The 21,131-nt window shown below is 43.5% G+C and overlaps 1 protein-coding gene across 4 annotated transcripts in view; it reads left to right on the top strand.

The window, feature by feature from the left end:
• The first annotated feature begins 1,864 nt into the window (after positions 1-1,864).
• The window catches only part of GPBP1 (GC-rich promoter binding protein 1), a 75,330-nt gene continuing 56,063 nt past the window's right edge, over positions 1,865-21,131 (top strand). For 2 of the 4 annotated variants that reach the window (XM_074385748.1, XM_003925834.4), the window contains exons 1-2: positions 1,994-2,237; positions 3,470-4,426. The gene's annotated coding sequence lies outside the window, so the exon portion shown is untranslated. Of the gene's footprint in view, positions 1,948-1,991; positions 2,238-3,469; positions 4,427-21,131 lie in introns of those variants that run through there. The other 2 variants (XM_003925833.3, XM_010336600.2) reach the window with 2 other exon arrangements.

The following is a 21,131-nucleotide window of genomic DNA, read 5'->3' as shown; positions in this document are numbered from 1 at the left end:
GAGAGGGTTTTGCAGTGTTGGTCACCTGACCTCAAGTGATCCTCCTGCCTCAGCCTCCTGAAGTGTTGGGATTAGGAGCGTGAGCCAACGGGCCTGGCCTGCCCTTAACTTTTTAAGAATGGGTGTTGGTTATCTTTTCCTTAATAATTTGTAAGAGCTCTTTATATTTTATTATGCAAATAAAATCTACACTGAAGATAATAACAGAATATATATATTAACTTGTTTGTGATATATTACAATTGTTTCTCTGTTTCACTATTAGTTATTCGGCTTTATAGTGTCTTCTGTCACATGGAAGGCAGAAATTGTCGGTCCAAGTTAGCAGTTTTATCCTTGTTTTGTTTCTTTTATTTTTTCTTGGTTTGACATCATGCTTACAAAAAAAAGCACGAGCAGGTCCTCTCTTAATACATAAGTTGCTTCTACAGAAACAATGTGGTGTAGAGAAAACAAAGTGGATCAAGCCCCTATCAGACTTGAGTTTAAATGGTACAGCCAAGTTGTGACGCCCAACCTCCATATTCTGTAAGTTAAATATGTCAATCTCAACCAGTTTCCTTACCTGCAAACTGAGCAAAATAGTACTCACCTCAGAGGGTGCTGTAAGGATTCAAATGCCTGGCTTGGGCAAGGCATCCAGCAAGTGTTAATTCCCTTTCCTTTGCTCCCCAGAGGAGCATTATTAATTGCTCCAAGTGGCCAACTCCCGATAAAGATTAAAACAAAAGGTTGGGGACAATAAATTTTGGTGAGTTTACTTACATTCCACCAGTTTTTCAGGTATCTCTTAGAAACATTCCACTAAACGACAGACCCCATAATGCATGCACAAATACCATGAAGTTTCTACGTTACGAAGTCCTTGTGGCTTAGGGGAGAGCCAAAATCCAAATGTTTTTTATTTTCCAGACTTTCCCTCTTTGAGACAACCTCCCCACACCTTCCCTCTAAACAAATGCCAACTTCCCAGGTTTTAAAGGGAGGCTACGGTTGGTTATAAGGCGAAAAGGTGTCACAATCAGAGAAACAACTGTGAACATTATTGATTATTTTAGACATTCGAATGGGCTGTGTGGTGGTCTGAGACTCTGGCCGTCGAAATAATTCGCCTACGTGGAGATGCAGCAGAAAGAAATACAGCACGATTGTATCTAGCAGCCATTTGTACCCTCGGAGTCTGGGTTTGGCTCGCAGCAGGTCGGCTTTCCTCCGCTGCAGGCCTCCCGTGCGCAGCTCTCACGCCAGACACTGTCCGCGTTCGCCCGCCACGGCGGAGCTTCCCCTCGGCTCGCCCGATCGCTCCGGCCGGCCCGGCCGACGTTCCGCGGCGCACGGCTGGGCAGAGGCGCCGTGCGAGCGCAGATTCACCCAGGCCCGAGCGCGGTACCCGGCGAGGGGCGCTCGCCGCAGCGTCTTCCGAAGCTCAAAGCTCGGAGGAGCTGCAGCGCGGCTTCGGGAGCTTAGACCGCGGGGAAGACGCTGCGGCGCGCGCGCTACCCGAGCCCGCGCGGCGGCCTCCCCGCGCAGCACCCCGCTCTCGCCCTCCCCGTGCAACACCCCGCTCTCGCCCTCCCCGCGGCCCCACCAGCCCGGGCTCTGAGGCAGTCCGGGCGGGGGGAAGTGCGGGAGGAGGGGCTCCTCAGGGAGCGGCGGGGAATTCCCCCTTCCACCGAACGTTCCGGATTGTTCACTGTCCTCACGTCAGCAGCAGGGGGTAATCCCCGACTCCAGCTGCTCCTGACGTCACCGCGCGGAGCCACCGCCCCCCGCGCGCCCCTACTCCGGGGCCTCCTCGAAGCCCCGCCCCCAGCCAGAGCCACGCCTTCTCCCCCTCCCCCAGGCGCCCGACGTAGAGGGCGGAGCTTCTTTGATCGCGGCGTGAGCGGTTACTTGGGCCAGAAGGTTCTCTGGTGGAAGCGCTCTTCCTGCTGTCCCGCCCAGTAGGTTCGTTCGCACCGCTTCTTCCACTCCCTTTCTCCCTCCTTCTTCTCCTCGCCCCGCCTTCCCCCGTTCTCCTCAACCCCTCTAGTTCCTTCCCCGCCTCGCCACCTTCCACGATCTCGCGAGACTTGGCCCAGAACATTGCGGATCGGGTCGGCGCCATTTTGGGACTGAAACTGGTTGTGGGGGAGGGAAAAGCGGCAAAAGGGGATTATTCAAAGTACCGAAAACCTTCTCCCGGGATCGAGCGCGGCGGCACCCCCAGGCCAGGGGCACCTCTGGTGCGGCGGAAGGTAACAGCGTCCTCTAGGCTCCACGCCCGAGTCCGGGGGAGGAGGGGGTGCTCGTGTCCGTGTTGGGGTTTGAGGGGTCGGGAGCGGCGTTGGCGGCGCGAGGGATGAGGCTGCCCGCGGACGGAGGGGCGGTGGGGAGCAGGGAGTGAGAGGGAAGGGAGGCGCAGGTAGGCCCCGGTAGCTATTGACTCGGCCCGGGCGGAGCGGAGGTGGCGGTTGTGAGGAGGGGGTGGGTGGCGGAGCCCCGGCGGCCGGGCGGGGGGCGTTTGGCGTTTGGCGGAGGCTGGGAGCGGGTCCGACGCCCCCCGTGCCCTGCCCGCCTTCCCCCGGCCTCTCGCACACGCTCGCCTGCGCTGGCACCAGTGCCCCTCTCGGGGCTGCGGGAGTCGAGGCCGAGTTGTGGCCTTCGGCGGTTCTTCAGCAGCGCCTCAGCTTTCCCCGCCTCTCGCGGGTCGGTGGCACTCGCCTTGGACTGGGCCGAAGGCGACTTTGTTTCTCCGAGTCCCGCGGGGTCTGCGGGGGACCTGGGCTTTTTTGGGAAAGAACTGTTCTTTCTGTGGTTTATGAAAAGGGCCCGGTACCTTCCACCCCCACGGTTTGAGGGGAGAAATCTGTTTTCTGTATTCGAGGAAGTGGGAACCTACACCGTTTAGCCCCCTGCGCCCTCAGAGGTGGGGGAGTCTCCTCAGGAGCATTTAAGAAGCGGGTTCGTCCCACTTCCCGATCACCTCCCTGGCCTTCCTGGGGGAAATATGTGCCTCCTCTTGGAGACGTTCGGATTTGGAGGGAGCGTCTCTATACTTCCCATTCTGAGTTACGTTTACTAATGCTCCGTGGCAGCACACCTGTCTATTCCTTTTCCTTTGGTACCTCGACTAGGGTTGGAGAAGGTCTTTTGTAAGATTGTGTGTCAGTTTCATAGTTTTAATATTTATTCAAGAGGTGTAAGAAGGTTTGCTTATATAATCCCACAGTATTGGGTCTACACCCCTTCCCAGGTGAAATCAGCCCTTGCCCTCCATAATACCGTCACCTACCGTTTTTCCCTCCCTCTACTCCGATGTCGTGTTAATTCAGTAGACTTATCGGGTGCTTGCTTGGGCAAAGCGCTTTTCCCTCCTGCAGGGTTGTACAGAAGTGATTTTCTTTCCAGAGGTTTTTTAAGGTGGGTATTGATTTCTTTTAGCTCAAAATCAAAACTCAATATATAATTTTTTTTGTGACTTTTACAGGTGATTGAATTACTCAGATATGAAGATCATCTTCTAGGTTTTGTGTAGAAGGCCCCGGATATTTTAAGTGGCCATTTTGGATTTACAATGTTTTTGGATAATTTTGCCCCAGAAGTTTATTAAAATTGGCAAGAATCGTCTATGAAGTGAATTGATAGTAGTGAACAATTCAGCAAGCCACTTAAAAAGAGACCCAGGCAGCCTTTCTTCAGTATTTTGGTTCAAACGGATTATATAACTGGTTACAGTATTTCAGCTGGTGGTAATTTTTTGTCTTCCCCCTCCCCCACTCCGTTGTTGGGGTTCTTCAGCCGAAACTGTGAGAGACGTTGATTTGTATACTGAGTAGTTGCAGCAGTTTCAAATGACTGAGTATTGTTGAAGTTTCATGGCAGTTTATTTTTACCTTTATTGAAAGTTTTAGGAATTTTTGACTTCAGCTCTGTCATGTCACAATGGGACACTTTTTCTAAATGAAGACATTGAAAGAATCCACCGTTTTTTTCCTTTTATCTTTTACTTACGTGGAAATTTAAGATGTTGCAGTTTCCCAACAGCATGGTAGTATTGAGATAGCTATGTGTGTCTCTGTAAATGCTGATGTTTAGGAATGCTCTTCAGATGTGAAATTTTCTTTTTGTTTCTGCTTTTTGGCTCATAAATTGGATATTTCATCTAGAGTGGACAAGTACAACAGTGGCAAGTACATGGAATAATACAGAAGACTGATCTTAAATCTAAAGAACTTGGCTTATTCGGGAAATAGCCATATGAAAACTTTAAAACAGAAGTATGGGTAGCTGACTTGAAGTAACTCTATGTCAAATAGTCGTAGGTTAAATATCTTCAAAGAACTTCGGTATTATTTCAGAGGATACAAAATAAAAATACAAACTGGAAAACATAAAGATTACAGAGAAAAAACCAACACCTTCCTGTGCAGTCCTGTTGGAATTTGTAAGTACTATTATGGTGAGCAAATCAAATGTTCATTTGTAAACTGTAATGAGAGTCGAGTTTATCCTGTGTTATTCTTGGAAGCCTTTCAGTTTCTTGCGAGTATTGCTTGGTTTCAGTTTCCTGGACAGTCTGAAAACAGCTATTAACCATTGAGTAAACTGAAATTCAGAAAAAACATTTAAGGTTTTGGAATATTTCAGATTGAAACAGTCCTAAGCTACAAGTTTTTGTGCTTTTAAGTAAAAATCTAAACTCATATGGTCAGTATTCGCCTTAGGCTTTGATGATTCATTCATAGTGGTAGTAAGGTAGAAAAAAATCCAACAAATAATTCACCACGTGTCTTCCTGGCCAATTTACATTCTAAATATATGTGTCTTGATAGCCAGTTTACTTTTCAAATGTGAGTTTAGCCTGTATTCCAAATGCAGTGTAGTGTTGCATTTGGAGTCACATAGTTGGTTATATTACAGGTAGTGGCTTTTAATGTATTTCATCAACCCGCTTGTTTTAAGGCTTAACTGTTCTATAGAAATTAAGCTTTTGAAACAGTTTGTTGAAATGGTTTTGTATTTCAAATTATTCCTTAAGACATTGCTTTCAAAAAAAGAGGGTATTACCAGGACCAGAAGTTGAGAGGAACTGCACAACTAAATTAAGAACCTTTAAAATAACTTAAAAAAATATGAGTATACTTTTTTTTTCACTCAAGTGGTAATGGTGGCCTAAGTTTATAAACAAAGCTTTTTTTAAAAAAAGTTGTGAATATTAATTGCTATAATAGAAATTGTTTTGACAGGTGGGAGAGTTATCTTTAGTGTTTGTATTTTTCAGGATTAAATGGTGTTTTCAGTTACCATTAATTACGACATTTAATTTTTCAGTGAATCACAGACATTCAGGAGTGTTTTTTTAAAGAGATACACTAAAATTTAATTATTTTCCTCTATTGACAAAATTTAATTTTTAGGCAATTAATACTAGTATTTCAATTAATTATCTTTCTGAGATGAAAGATTGTAATTTTTTATTTTTTTGAGGGGATGGAGTTTTATTCTTGTTGCCCAGGCTGGAGTGCAATGGCACGATATCTCTGCTCATCTCAACCTCTGCCTCCTGGGTTCAAGTGATTCTCCTGCCTCAGCCTCCCCAGTCGCTGGGATTATAGGCATTTCACCACCACATCTGGTTAATTCTGTGTTTTTGGCAGGGTTTCTCCGTTTTAGTCAGATTGGTCTCAAACTCCTGACATCAGGTGATCCCCCTGCCTCGGCCTCCCAAAATTCTGGGATTACAGGTGTGAGCCAGTGTGCTTGGCCAAGATTATAATTTTTGAACCTTTGCCAAGGTGGCCTAACATAGTAACTTGTCAGTTGCTTATTTTGAATTTTTTTTTTTTTGTTGTTGTTGTTGCTTTAACTCTTGAAATTCTGTTAGCAGTAGAGCCAAAGAGGTGGTAGCGTAAAATAGAGCATTTTTCTTCTCTGACATTTAGAGAGTTCAGTAATTCCTTTTGTCATAATAGACTAGGTACTATGTGTTTTCTCTGTCAGACCTGTGTGTAGTAATTCTAAATGTCAACCTTGATTTATAAAATTCGTGAGAAGATTCTACTCCCTTTCATTTGGGAGAGTCTGTATGTTGTGCATTCCTCAATTCAATGACTTTTTCAAGTCACTTGTCTAAGACTGCTTCTTAAATATGATTAAGAAGTTGAACTGGAGTCAAATGATCATTATTCCTAGAAAACCATGTAGCATTTATTATTTGTGATTTTTTTTTTTTTTTTTTTGAGATGGAGTCTGACTCTTGCGCCCAGGCTGGAGTGCAGTGACGCAATCTCTGCTCACTGCAACCTCCGCCTGTGTTCACGTGATTCTCCTGCCTTAGCCTCCCAAGTAGCTGGGATTACAGGTGCCTGCCACCATACCCGGCTACTCTTTTGTATTTTTATTACAGTCGAGGTTTCACCATGTTGGTCAGGCTGGTCTTGAACTCCTGACCTCAGGTGATTTGCCTGCCTTGGCCTCCCAAAGTGCTGGGATTACAGGCATGAGCCACTACATCCGGCCTTCTTTTCTTCTAAATTGCTATTACTGAAATTGTTACCTTAAGCAGTAGTGTCAGGATAAAGATTACTCCAGAGATGGTTTTTTTTTTGAGATGGAGTTTCCCTCTTGTTGTCCAGGCTAGTGCAATGGTGCGATCTCAGATCACCGCAACCTCTGCCTCCCAGGTTCAAGTGATTCTCCTGCTTCAGCCTCCCGATTAGCTGGGATTACAGGCATGTGCCGCCATGCCTGGCTAATTTTTCAGTATTTTTTTTTTAGTAGAGACAGGGTTTCTCCATGTTGGTCAGTTTGGTCTCATACTCCCAACTCAAGTGATCTGCTCACCTTTGCCTCCCAAAGTGCTGCGATTACAGGCGTGAACTACCATGCCCAGCCGAAATCAGAATTTTTAACAATTAAATTTAATCCGTAAATAGTCCATAACATTTGTGAACAGTTCTTCAAGGACAGATTTACTTGAACATTTTGACAGATTATTTTCAATATTTTTTCTGGAGATTGAAATAAATAGTTCCACCCGTTAGTAATTGGAGCTATTGCTGGACTGCTGCTTTTCCCCAAAAGTCAAACCACATTTTCTTTTATCTTCCCTACTCTTTATGTTTTCCTTTTTTCTCCTTTTCTAAATGGTAGGTCTAAAAATAATAGTGGCCAACATTTATGGATGGTGATGGTGTCATATGTTTTGCTATGTAATTTATGTGGCATATTTTACTTAATTCTTAATCCTGTGAGGAAAGTACTATTATAGTCACTGTGGTATGGATGAGAAAATAAGGATTTAGGGAGGCAGAGACTGGGAGAAAATTAACTTTGTTAGAATTGTCATCTTGACCAAATAAATGTTCAGGCAGTTCGATTCCAGAGCATATTACTCAGCACTATGCTATACTTGCAGTGCTTTCTTTAGGATTTTACTTTATTCATTTGTTGATTTGAACACTGTCTTTGATATTTTTGGTTTTTTTTCATGTACTGCTTCTCTTTGGTTGATGTTGTTTTACAGACTACTAACGGAATTTGGAAGTAGTTTAAGAGATAACTGCTGTTTTTGCTATTTGCTAGTAACTTTGGGTGATATCTTTGGTTAGCTAAAATTAAATGTGGATGTGTGTGTGTGTGTGTGTGTGTGTGTGTGTTTTATGTTTGAGACAGGGTCTGGCTCTCTTACCCAGATTGGAGTGTAATGGCATGATTGTAGCTCAGGCAGTCTTGAACTCCTGGGGTCAAGGATTCCTCCTGCCTTGACCTCCCAGAGTGCTGGGATTAGAGGCCTCAGCCAGAGTGCCTGGCCTTAGTGTATTTTTCTTTCACCCATAGCCTCTTTCCACAGGCATGGAGTATATGCATAGCTTTATTTTGCTGTGTCTCTGTTTTTTGTCTTTTTTTTTGAGGCAGAGTTTTACACTTGTTGCCCAGAGTTTACACTTGTTGCAATGGCTTGATCTTGGCTCAGTGCAACCTCTGCCTCTCCATTTCAGTCGATTCTGCTGCCTCAGCCTCCTAAGTAGTTGGGATTACTGGCATGTGCCACCAGGCCCAGCTAATAATTGTATTTTTAGTAGAGATGGGGTTTCACCACATTGGTCAGGCTGGTCTTGAACTTCTGACTTCAGGTGTCTGCCTACCTCGGCCTCCCAAAGTGCTGAGATTACGGGTGTGAGCCACTGCACCTGGCCCCTTATGTCTGTTTTTTGAATTGCAATAGTTACATGAATTTTTTTGCTTGAAGCTGCTGATATGTTAAAATTGACGAAGAGAGGAATAATGTTCAGAACAGGAAGACTGAGCAGAAAGAAAAGATTCGGGCGAGCTGCAAGAAAGGGATAATTGAGGAGGACTTCTAATCTGAAAGTAGAATAAGCAAGTGAGGAAAGATTCTAAAACCAGGCCAGATTATTTAACTTTTTTTTTTTTTTTTTTAAGGCAGTCTCGCTGTCATCCAGGCTGGAGTGTGGTGGCATTGTCTCAGCTCACTGCAACCTGTGTCCCAGGTTCAAGCGATTCTCATGCCTCAGTATCCCGAGTAACAGATTTTAGGTACTAAGCACCACGCCCAGCGAATTTTTTGTAATTTTTGTAGAGACGGAGTTTCACCATTTGAACTCCTGACCTCAGGTGATCACCTGCCTCAGCCTCACAAAGTGCTGGGATTATAGGTGTGAGCCATTGTGCCTGGTCAGTTTATTTAACTTTGTTTAACCAGACCATCTTTTCTGTTTCTTTTTTGATAAAAATGTTTATCAAATGCTTAGGTATTTTATATCTATCAGTGTTGAGGTAACAGTTTAGATCCAGGTAAGGTAGTGATGTAGAAAAAGGGTAATGGCTTAGAGTTTGAAAGGGGACTTGGTTTAGGATATGGAATATCTAGAAAAAGACCTGTGTGACTATATATTCACCTAACCTCTTTTGGCCTTGATTTCTTCATTAAACTGACGGAAATGTATATGGAGGATTTTTGTAAATTGTGAAGTGTAATACAGAGGTAAAGATTTTTTTTGTTCTGAGACAATGTCTCACTCTTGTCGCTCAGGCTGGAGTGCAGTGGCACAATCTCGGCTCACTGCAACCTTTGCCTCTTGGGTTCAAGTGATTATCCTGCCTCAGCCTCCTGAGTAGCTGGGATTATAGGTGCCCACCACCACGCCCAGCTAATTTTTGTATTTTTTAGTATAGACAGGGTTTCTCCATGTTGGTCAGGCTGGTCTTGAACTCCTGACCTCAGGTGATCCACCCACTTTGGCCTCCCAAAGTGCTGGAATTACAGGTGTGAGCCACCATGCCCGGCCAGATGTAAAGTTTTGATCGTATATTAAGATTCTGTTTAATACATTTTACATGTCAGACCAGTACTTATCATACTCTCTCAAACAAGTTCTTCCTTTTTGAGATGGAGTCTTGCTAACTGTTGCCCAGGCTGGATTGCAGTGGCTAATCTTGACTCACTGCTGCCTGCCTCCAGGGTTCAAGCAATCCTCCTACCTCAGCCTTCCTAGTAGTTGGGACCACAGGCATACATTACCGTGCCCAGCTATTTTTTTGTATTTTTGGTAGAGATGGGGTTTCATCATGTTGCCCAGGCTGGTCTTGAACTCCTGAGGTCAAGCAATCTGTCTGCCTCAGCCTACTACGGTGCTGGGATTACAGGTTTGAACCACTGTGTCAGGCTCGATTTCTTCCTTCTGTATTATTTCTGCTATTGGCATTACCTGCATCCCATTTATGCCAACCTGAAGATGGCGTTGCTGACTTCTTCTCTTTTATGTTTATGACATCTATGCCTTCCCATTTCTAGTTTCATTTATTATACTAGCTTGGTCCTTGACTCAGGAAGCAAGTTATTAACTCACCTCTTTGCCCTCAGTCCCATTCTCCCTTTCCAAAGTCTCTTCCATGGCCAGAGAAACCTGCCTACAATGTAGATCTTGATTGAGTTACTTAACAGCCCATAGGCTCACATATTTGTCATATTTAGAGCAGGTTGAAAAGAGATATATTCCCTGCCCCTCACCCTCTTTTTAAAATGTTCACTAGGCTGTTTTAAACCCCTGCCTTAGGTGAGTCTTGTGCCTCAGGCTCCCAGAGCGTTAGGATAATAGGCATGAGCCACTATGGCCTGTCGCCCTCCTTTTTAAAAATAATGTTTGTATGTTAGAGATTCTTTTTATTTTTTATTTTTGAGACAGAGTCTTGCTCGGTCACCCCAGCTGGAGTGCAGTGGCACAATCTCAGCTTACTTCAACCTCTGCCTCCTGGGTTCAAGCAATTCTCCTGTTTCAGCCTCCTGAGTAGCTGAGACTACAGGTGCCTTCCACCATGCCTGGCTAATTTTTGTATTTTTAGTAGAGGCAGGGTTTCACCACATTGGCCAGGCTGGTCTCGAACTCCTGACCTCAGGTGATTTACCTACTTTGGCCTCCCAATGTGTTGGCATCACACGCGTGACCTACCTCACCCAGCTGGTTCTTTTTTCTTCCTCCCCAGCCTCTTAAGTAGCTGCAACTATAGGTGTGCGTCACCACGCCTGGCTAATTTTTGTGTTTTTAGTAGAAATGGGGTTTCCTCATGTTGGCTAGGCTGGTATTGAACTCCTGAGCTCAGGTGATCCACCTGCCTTGGCCTCCCAAAATGCTGGGATTATTTTCTTCTTTTTTTTTTTTTGAGACAGAGTCTCACGCTGTTGCTCAGTCTGGAGTTCAGTGCTGTTCCCGGCTTGTCAAAGATTCTTAACACAAATTCTTTTTGGTTTTATGGAATGGGAGACTGTAGTTTCTTTTTTTTGTTTTTGAGATGGAGTCTCACTCTGTTGCCCAGTCTGGAGTTCAGTGGCATGATCTTGGCTCACTGCAATGTCTACCTCCCAGGCTTAAGCAATTCTCATGCCTCAGCTTCCCAAGTAGCTGGGATTACAGGCATACACCAGCATGCCTGGCCAATTTTGTGTTTTTAGTAGAGATGGGATTTCACCATGTTGGCCAGGCTGGTCTTGAACTCCTGATTGCAGGTTATATACCCGCCTCAGCCTCCCAAAGTGCTGGAATTACAGGTGTGAGTCATCATGCCGGACTGAGACAGTGGTTTCTGAGAGTTCTTTGAAATTGGTAATTTTGTGGGCATTTCAATGCATTTTTCTGGAAAGTAGGTCCATTACCTTCAACAGAAATGTTGAAAAACAAAATGTTAATAGTTACTTATAAACTGTTTTATGGTTGTGACTGTTTTTCAGTTTTACCTGCTGCTTGCTTTTCCCATTTTGTCAGCTCCCCACCAATCAGAATAGTTAACAGACTTTCTGCTGTATAGCCCTGCAAATAATTGCTAGTTGTTGGATCTTTCTTTTTTTGAGACAGAGTCTTGTTGCCCATGCTGGAGTGCAGTGGCCCCATCTCAGCTCACTGCAGCCTCTGCCTCCTGGGTTCAAGCGATTCGACTGCCTCAGCTTCCAGAGTAGGTAGCGTACAGGCGTGTGCCTCCATGCCTGGCTAATTTTTGTATTTTTAGTAGAGACCGGGTTTTGCCATATTGGCCAGGCTGGTCTCAAACTCCTGACCTGGTAATCTGCCCACCTCCACCTCCCAAAATGCTGGGATTACAGGCATGAGCCACTGCGCCCAACCCGTTCTGCATCTTTCTGTATAGAAGATATGTCATTCAGTTTCTTGTTCTTTTTCTTTTTTTCACAGCCTGGTGGGTGCAGTGCTTTTGATCTTTTCATTTTCTTCCCTTTAATTATTTTATTAGTTTTTTGAGACAGAGTTTCCCTCTTGCGCAGGCTGGAGTGCAGTGGCATGATGTCGGCTCACTACAACCTCTGCTTCCTGGGTTCAAGCGATTCTTCTGCCTCAGCCTCCTAAGTAGCTGAGATTACAGGCGCCTGTCATCATGCCCCCGGCTAAGTTTCATGTTTTTAGTAGAGATAGGGTTTCACTGTTTTGGCCAGGCTGGTCTTTCCCTCCTCATCTGAAGTGATCTGCCTGCCTCGGCCTCCCAGAGTGCTGGGATTACAGGCATGAGCCTCTATGCCGGCCTCTTCTCTTTAATCCTTATTTGTTTGTTTATTTTTGAGCCAGGATGTCACTCTGGCACCCAGGCTGGAGTGCAGTGGTACAGTCATATCCCACTGCAACCTCGACCTCCTAGGCCCAAGCAGTCCTCCTGCCTCAGTCTCCCCAACTAGTGGGACTACAGGTACATGTCACCATGCCCAGCTAATTTTTTTTTTTTTTAATGTTTTATAGAGACAGAGTTTTGCTGTGTTTACCAGGCTAGTCTTGAACTCCTAGGTTCATGTGTTCCTCCTGCCTTGGCCTCCCAAACTGTTGGGATTACAGGCATGAGCCACTGTGCCCAGCCCACTTTAATTCTTAATTCAGTTTTCAAATTATAAAGACATATTTAAATTTTTTTCCTACACTTTTTGTGCAAAAATAAGTTTTTAAGACTCTTTAAGTTTTCTTTGAAAGTGAGAACCTGGTCTTGGCTTGTGGCTCATACCTGTAATCCAGCACAAAAAATTTAAAAATTAGCCCAGTTCTTTCTTGCAGACCCCCAGCTACCTGGGAGGCTGAGGTGGGATGGTCACTTGAGTCCAGGAATTTAAGGTAGTAGTGAGCCATGGTTGTACCACTGCACTCTAGCCTATGTGCCAAATGAGAACTCCCCATCTCAAAAAATAATTATGATCAAAGTGTATTATAAGGGAAATACTATTCTATGCTTTGATATTAAAGATTAACATTTCAAGAGTTGGTGTCTGCTTGCTAATATTTTTTAATAGGGGGATATGAATTCAATTTTTTTTTTTTTTTTTTTTTTTTGGAGATAGGGTCTCACTCTGCCATCCAGGTTGAAGTGCAGTAGTGCCATCACAGCTCACTGCAACCTCAACCACCCAGGTACAGGTGATCCTTTCTTTCACCTCAGCCTTCTAAGTAGCTGGGACCACAGGTGAGTGCCGCCGTGTGCAGCCGATTTTTTATTTTTTGTAGAGATGTGCTGCTGCCGTATTGCCCAGGCTGGTCTTGAACTCCTGGGTTCAAGTGATCCACCTGCCTTGGCCTCTCAAATTGTTGGGATTACAGGTATGAGCCACTGAGCCTGGCCTTGAATTTATTTTAAAATTAAGTTTATTGGTCGGGTGAGGTAGCTCTTGCCTGTAATTCCAGCACTTTGGGAGGCTGAGGTGGGCAGATCATCTGAGGTTGGGAGTTTGAGACCAGCCTGACTAACATGGAGAAACCCTGTATCTACTAAAAATAAAAAATTAGCCTGATATGGTGGTGCCTGTAATCCCAGCTATTGGGAAGGCTAAGGCAGGAGAATCCCTTGAACCCAGGAGATGGAGGTTGCGATAAGCCAAGATTGACCATTGCACTCCAGCCTGGGCAACAAGAGTGAAACTCCTCTCTAAAACAAACAAACAAACAAAACACCCAAAACACAAAAACCAATTAAGTTTATTGAATTGAAAGCTGATGTGGTGGTTCATGCCTGTAATCTCAGAATTTTGAGAGGCTGAGGCTGTCAGATAACTTGAATCCAGGAGTTCAAGACAAGCCTGGCTAACATGGTAAAACCCTGTCTTTACGAAAAATAAAAAAATTAGTTGGTCATGGTGGTGTGTACCTGCTGTAATCCTAGCTGCTCAGGAGGCTGAGGCAGGGGAATCACTTAAACCTGGCAGGTGGAGATTGCAGTGAGCCAATATCATGCCACTGCATTCCATCCTGGGTGACAGATTGAGACTTTGTCTCAAGGAAAAAACAAATTAAGTTTATTGGGGTATAATGTACATAACTGTATGTTGATGTGAAGAAATACCTGAGACTGGGTAATTTATAGATGAAAATAGTTTTATTAGCTCTTGGTTCAGCAGGCTATGTAAGAAGCTTGGTATTGTCATCTGCTTGGCTTCTGGTCAAGCTTCAGGGAGCTTACAATAATGGCAGAGGTGGAGCAGGCATGTCACATGGTAAGAAGGAGCAGAAGTGAGGGAGGATGTACCACACACTCTTTAAATAGCTCTTTAGTGAACCAACAGCAAGAACTCATCACCAAGAGGATGGTGCTAAGCCATTCAGGAGGGATCTGCTCCCACAATTCTATACCTGGCAATAGGTGCTGCCTTCAGCATTGGGGATCAAAGTGTATATATCATGGGACAGATATCCAAACTGCATCAGTAACAAGAAAATTCTTTTTTTTTTTTTTTTTTTTTTTTGAGACAGGGTCTCACTCTGTTGGCCCAGGCTGAAATGCAGTGGCATGATCTTGGCTTACTGCCATCTCTGCCCTCCAGGTTCAAGCACTTCTCTTCCTCAGCCTCCCGAGTAGCTGGGATTACAGGTGCCTGCCACTATGCCAGTCTGTTTTGTATTTTAAGTAGAGATGGGTTTCACCATCTTGGTCAGACTGGTCTCGAACTTCTGACCTTGTGATACACCCGCCTTGGCCTCCCAAAGTGCTGGAATTACAGGTGTGAGCCACTGTGCCTGGCCAAGAAAATTCTTTAAAGTGTATACAGTTGTATAGCTCCAAAATCAAAATATAGAATATTTTCATCATCCTAAAAAGTTAACTTGTATTCTCACCCTTCATCCTCAGTCTCTGTAAACTCCCAGTCTGTTTAGTGTCAAAGTCTTTTCATATTGTGTATTATCAGGAATGCCAAAGGAATTATACAGTGGATTAGCCTTTCTTTTCTGTCTTCTTTCATGTATGTTATTGCATTTATTGTAGTTGATCTTTTTATTTCATTTTATTTATAACTCCTTGTGGGAACACCTGTAAAATGTAGTTGATTTTTATTATTGCTGAATAGTATTCTCTTGTGTGGTTGTACTGTTGTAACCAAGTGAGTTGTAAGGAAAGCGCCACACTCTGAGATTGAATCAGGAGTTCTTTATTGCCGGCGACCAAGAGATGGCTAAGGCTCAAAAATCTCTCCGCCCAGATGAAGGGAGTATGATTTCTTTTTATTCCTATTCTAGGAGAGAGGGGAGGGGGAGCCTAGTTGAAGCAGAATTTTACAGAGGCAGAACAAGCAAGTTAGATAAAGAAGCTGGTAACCAGGAGGCAGGAGGTTCCCAGGATTGTTGGTTACCAAGGTGGGTATACACAAGCGGTTCCCGTGATTGCTGGTTACCAGGGAGGGTATTCACAATAGCCAGTGAACTTGCCAAGCAGGATGTGGTTACAACGGTTACAAGGTACTGGCTATAGTGTGACCCAGCTGTGCACCTGAAGGAGAAATGGTAGGGAGAGACTAAGATGGAGTTTGTCAGACTTACATCTAAAATAGAGTCTGTTAGACTATCACAGTACCACGATTTTTTACCTGTTTTCTCGTTCAGAGACATTTTGTTTCTCGTTTTTGGCTGTGGTGAATAAAGTGAACAGGAGTGCTTGTGCATGGGACTTGGTGTGGACTTACGTTTACATTTCTCATATGGAAATACCTAGCAGTAGGACTGCCTGGGTTATGTGAATTTTGTGCCTTCCCACTAGCAATGCATGTTAGTTATTATTGCCAGCATTCTTTTAAATATTTTTTTGGCACCCATCTTTGGTTAGGTCTTTTTTTTTTTTTTTTTTTTTTTTGGTTTCGAGACGGAGTCTTGCTCTCTTACCCAGGCTGGAGTGTGGTGGTGCAGTCTTGGCTCACTGCAACCTCAAGCCTCCTGAGTAGCTGGGATTACAGGCGCACACCACCATGCCTAGCTGCTTTTTGTATTTTTAGTAGAGATGGTGTTTCAGCATGTTGGCCAGGCTGGTCTCGAACTCCTGACCTCAGGTGATCTGCCTGCTTCAGCCTCCCAAAGTGCTGGAATTACAGGCGTGAGCCACTGTACCCTGCTGGTTAGGTCTTTTAAATTTTAACCATTGTGTATAGTTAGAATTAGCATTGTGTCTTTAATTTGTATTTCCTTAATGATATCATTTTTTCGTATGTTTTGGTAAAGTGTCTGTTCAAATATTTTGCCTGTTTATAAAAAACAAACAAACAAACAAAAACAAACTGGGGCCTGAGCACAGTGCCTCATACCTGTAATGCCATCACTTTGGGAGGCTGAGACAGGTGGATCGCTTCAGCCCAGGGGTTCAAGACCAGCCTGGGTAGTGTGGTGAAACCCTGTCTCTCCAAAAAATATAAAAGTTAGCTGTGCACAGTGGCCTGCCCCCTGCAGTCTCAGTTACTCTGGAGGCTGAGGCAGGAGGCTTGAGCCCAGGAGGTGGCGGTTTCAGTGAGTGGAGATGACGCCATTGCACTCCAGGCTAGGTGACAAGAGGGAACCCTGCTTTAAAAAGAATGGGACTGTGTTAATGAATTGTAAGAATCTGTGTATTTTGGATACATGTTGAGCAAATACTTTCTTTCAGACTGTGGTTTGTTTTCATTTTCTTAATGTAGTGTCTTTTGAAGAGCAAAAATTTTAAATACTGAAATAAAATGCCTGGTGGCTCATTCCTTTAATCTCAGTACTTTAGGAGGCTAAGGCTGGAGAATCGTTTATGCCAGAAGTTCAGAACCAGCCTGGGCAATGTACTAAGACCCTTATTCTCCAAAAAATTTAAATTAGGTGGGCATGGTGGCATACCTCAGCTACTTGAGAGGCTGAGGTGGCAGGATTGCTTGAGCCCAGGAGTTCAAGGCTGTAGTGAGCTATGATTGTGGCACTGCACTCTGGTTTGGGTGACAGAATGGGACCTTGCCTCTTTAAAAAATAATTAAAAAAATTTTTTTTTATTTTTTATGATTTGTGCTTTTGTGTCTTAAGAAATCATTGCCAAACCCAAGATTGTAGGGTTTTCTCTTATCTTGTAGAAGTTTTGTAATTTCGTTCTTACATTTTAGGTCTTTGATTCATTTATAATTTTTTGCATGTGGTGTGATAAAAGGGTGTTGTTCAATTTGTGGGGGATGAGGTACACAGGGTCTTACTCTGTTGCCCAGGCTGGAATGCAGTGGCATGATTATAGCTCCCTGCAGCCTTCACTTCCTGGGCTCAAGTGATCCTCTTGCCTCAGCCTCCTGAGTAGTTGAGACTACAGGTGTGTGCCACCATGCCTGGCTAATTAAAAAAACGTTTTTTTGTGGAAATGGCGTCTCACTGTGTTGCCCAAACAGGTCCCAAATACCTGGACTCATGGGGTCCTCCTGCATTGACCTCCTAAAGTATTCGGATTACAGGCGAGAGCTACTGTGCCCAGCCCCCATTTTTTTGCATAAATGTCCAGTTGTGCAAGTTACATTTGTTGAAAAGATTTCGTTTCTCACTCTATTTCTGTACTCATTGAGAGAATGTGTGTGTGTGTGTGTGTGTGTGTGTGTGTGTGTGTATTATGCTAACTCCATGGAATACTAGTCCATAAATAAAATAGTATTTTACATTTTCTTTCTGCTTTAACATCGAATGTCTTACATTTTCTAAAATCTTATATAGGAAATTTGTAGTAATAGGGAAATTGTTTTTGTGGGTGTGTGAAGTAAGACTTGCAAAATAATGTCATCTTGAATTCATATATCAATCTTTTGAGTGGCTTGAAATGTTAGGTATCTAATTCATACTTGCACGTACTTAGAAAATGACAACATTTCTATATTTGAAATGAGAAAGTAGGATGTAAAAGTATCAACTTATTTACTGTAATATATTATCTCAACAGTGGATTTGGGACTCTTCTCTCTTGAGTGCTAATTATGTGCTAGAGATTTCCTTTGCCTCAGCAAATGTTTGAGTGTCTGTGGTATCATTGGTGCTAGGCATTTTCTAGTGAAGAAGGCAAAAATGTAAGATTCCTCTGTCCATGTAGTTTGCTGTGAAGTTCTGTGAATAGAGAATAAAAAGAGTCCTTGAATTTGAATTACGATTTCATGCCATCTGTTACATAATATAATAGCAATGTGATACTGATTAATGTAGTCTTTATGACTTAATTCTTACTCTTTAAAACAGTGCTTCACATAGTTGTTATTAAAGTCAAGTGAAATAATTAATGCTAAATGTTTTGAAGTTGTAAAATAATACAGATAGTGGCGTTGTGGCTGGTCACAGGTGGTAGTGGTTGAAGACTATATGATCAACCAGGAGGGAGAGATTATGAATTGGAGGATAGGTAAATGTAAATGGAAGGGACAGAAGAAGCAGAAACATACACATTTTATTTATATATATATATGTAACATGTATGTATAGATATAATGTATATTTACATACATACATATGATTTAAAATTATTGAGGCTGGGCTCAGTTGAGGTGGTTGGATCACTGGAGGTCAGGAGTTGGAGACCAGCCTGGCCAGTATAATGAAACCCCATCTCTACCAAAAAATACCAAAAAAAAAAAAAAAAAAAAAAAAAAAAAAAAAAAAAATCCAAATTATTTGTTCTGCCTTCAAAATCTCCCAAATACTGATTTCTATCTCACTGCTACTAGACTGTCCAAGCCTTTTGTTTTCCGTTTTTTGTTTTTTTTTTAGATGAAATTTTGTTCTTGTTGACCAGGCTGGAATGCAATGTTGTGATCTTGGCTTACTGCAACCTCTACCTCCTCGTTCAAATGATTCTCCTGCTTCAGCCTCCCAAGTAGTTGGGATTACAGGCATGCATCACCATATGTGGCTAATTTTTTTTTTTTTTTTTTTTTTTAAGACAGTCTTGCTGGACTGTATATCCCCCAGGCTGGAGTGTAGTGATACTATCTCCGTTCACTGCAACCTCTGCCTCCCAGTTCAAGTGATTCTCATGCCTCAGCCTTCTGACTAACAGGTGCCTGCCACCGCTCCCAACTAATTTTTGTATTTTTGGTAAAGGTGGGGTTTTGTCATCTTGCCCAGGCTGGTCTTGACCTCCTGACCTCAGGTGATCTGCCCACCTTGGCCTCCCAAAGTGCTGGGATTGTAGGTGTGAGCCATCATGACCCGACCAGCTAATTTTGTGTTTTTAGTAGAGGCAGGGTTTCACTGTGTTGGTCAGGGAGGTCTCCAACTCCTGGCCTCAGGTGATCCAGCCACCTTGGCCTTCCAAAGTGCTGGGATTAGAGGCATGAGCCACCATGCCTTGCCCAACTTTTTTTTCCCACTAGAACTACTGTGGTAGCCTTTAACTTTATTCCTGTACCATCATGTACTCTAGTTTATTATTCACAGAGCAGAGTGACCCTTTAAAAATGATATTCAGGGGTTCAAGACAAACCTGACCAACATGGAGAAACCCTGTCTCTACTAAAAATACAGAATTAGCTGGGCATGGTGGTGCATGCCTGTAATTCCAGCTACTCAGGAGGCTGAGGCAGGAGAATCACTTGAACTTGGGAGATGGATGTTGTGGTGAGTAAAGATTGCACCATTGCCCTCCATCCTGCGCAACAAGAAACTCCATCTCAAAAAAAAAAAAAAAAAAAAGATTCAAGATTGTTTCATTTTTGTGCTTAAAAGGTATTAATGTCTTTCTATTGATTCTAAAAATAGCATGCATACTCTATAGCCCGCCAGGATCTGCATTGTTTATTTGTTCCTTCTCTTTCTCTGGAACATTTGCTTACTGTCTTACTGCCCATTGGTGTTTGGCTTTCTTTCTGTTGAACACACAAAGCATTTTTCTTTACATTTGTTCCCTCTTCCTCTGTTCATCCCTTGTTAGCTCAATTTTAGCTCAGACCTTACCTTTTCTGAGATTCCTCTAATAGTTCTGTGTAAAGTGGGCAGCTTTATTCAGTACTCTTTGATTTCTCTTACTATTCTATATCATCCTATTTCATTTAAAGCACTGTCTATCATTATCTTGTTTACTCTGTGCCTGTCTTATCGAATAAGCTCATTGAGAACAGGGACTTTGTCTTATTTGTTTACTGTTGTGGTCTCAGTGCACTTACTTGCATAGTAAAAGAGAACTATTAACGTCTTTAAATAATTTAGCCTTGTGTTTTTTTAAGCGGGGGTATTGGGTATATGTGGTTGTTTTTATTATAGAGGTATTATTTTTAACTGCTTAGGGACTAGGTGGAATTTGCTACTGAATTATAGGAGAGTTGATTTGTTGTCATTTAGAAGCTGTTTTATTGCTGGGCGTGGTGGCTCACGCCTGTAATCCCAGCACTTTGGGAGGCCTAGTGGGAGGCTGAGGCATGTGGATCACCTGAGGTCAGGAGTTGGAGCCTACCCGGTCAACATGGGGAAACCCTGTCTCTACTAAAAATACAAAAGTTAACTGCATGTGGTGGCAAACGCCTGTAATCCCAACTACTGGGAGGCTGAGGTGGGAGAACCACTTGAACTCAGGAGTCAGAGGTTGCTGTGAGCTGAGATCCTGCTACTGCACTTCAGCCTAGGTGACAGATCAAGACTCCATCTCAATTAAAAAAAAAGAAGCTATTTTATGTACCTAAACTTAAATAATTTGTTATATGAGCTTTTTGTCTGCTAGATTCAAGAATGGCTTTGGATTTGCTATTAGCATTTTTTTTTTTTCTGAGACAAGGTCTTGCTCTGTCACCCAGGCTAGAGTGTGGACTGTGATCATGGCTCAGTGCAATCTTGACCTCCTGGGCTCAAGCAGTCTTCCTGCCTTAGCCTCCTGGGTAGCTGGGAGTACAGGTGCATACCACCATGCTTGGCTAATTTTTGTATTTTTTGGTAGAGGTGGGGTTTTGCCATGTTGCCTAGACTGGTCTCAAACTCTTAGGTTCAAGTGATCTGCCTGCCTTGGCCTCCCCAAGTGCTGGGGTTACAGGTGTGAGCCACTGTGCCAGGCTGCTTTTTTTTTTTTTTTTTTGAGACAGAGTATCACTTTGTTACCCAGGCTGGAGTGCTGTGGTGTGACCTTGGCTTACTGCAACCTCTGCATCCTCAGTTCAAGTGATTGTTGTGGCTCAGCTTCCCAAGTAGGTGGAATTACAGGTGTTTGCTACCATGCCTAGCTAAGTTTTGTATTTTTAGTAGAGGCAGGGTTTTGCCATGTTGGCTAGGCTGGTCTTGAACTCTTGACCTCAAGTGATTTGCCTGCCTCAACTGTCCAAAGAGCTTGAGTTACAGGCGTGAACTTCCTCACCTGGCCTTGCTCTTAGCTTTTGGAAGGGACTGCCTGATAACGGCTTGTTTGCTGTGACCCTTGCCTTTAAAAAATTC

The sequence above is a fragment of the Saimiri boliviensis genome, chromosome 1 (assembly GCF_048565385.1).
Source record: "Saimiri boliviensis isolate mSaiBol1 chromosome 1, mSaiBol1.pri, whole genome shotgun sequence".
NCBI classification, from domain to species: domain Eukaryota; kingdom Metazoa; phylum Chordata; class Mammalia; order Primates; family Cebidae; genus Saimiri; species Saimiri boliviensis.
Note: the sequence above shows the minus strand (reverse complement) of the source record. Positions and strands in the feature narration are given on the sequence as shown.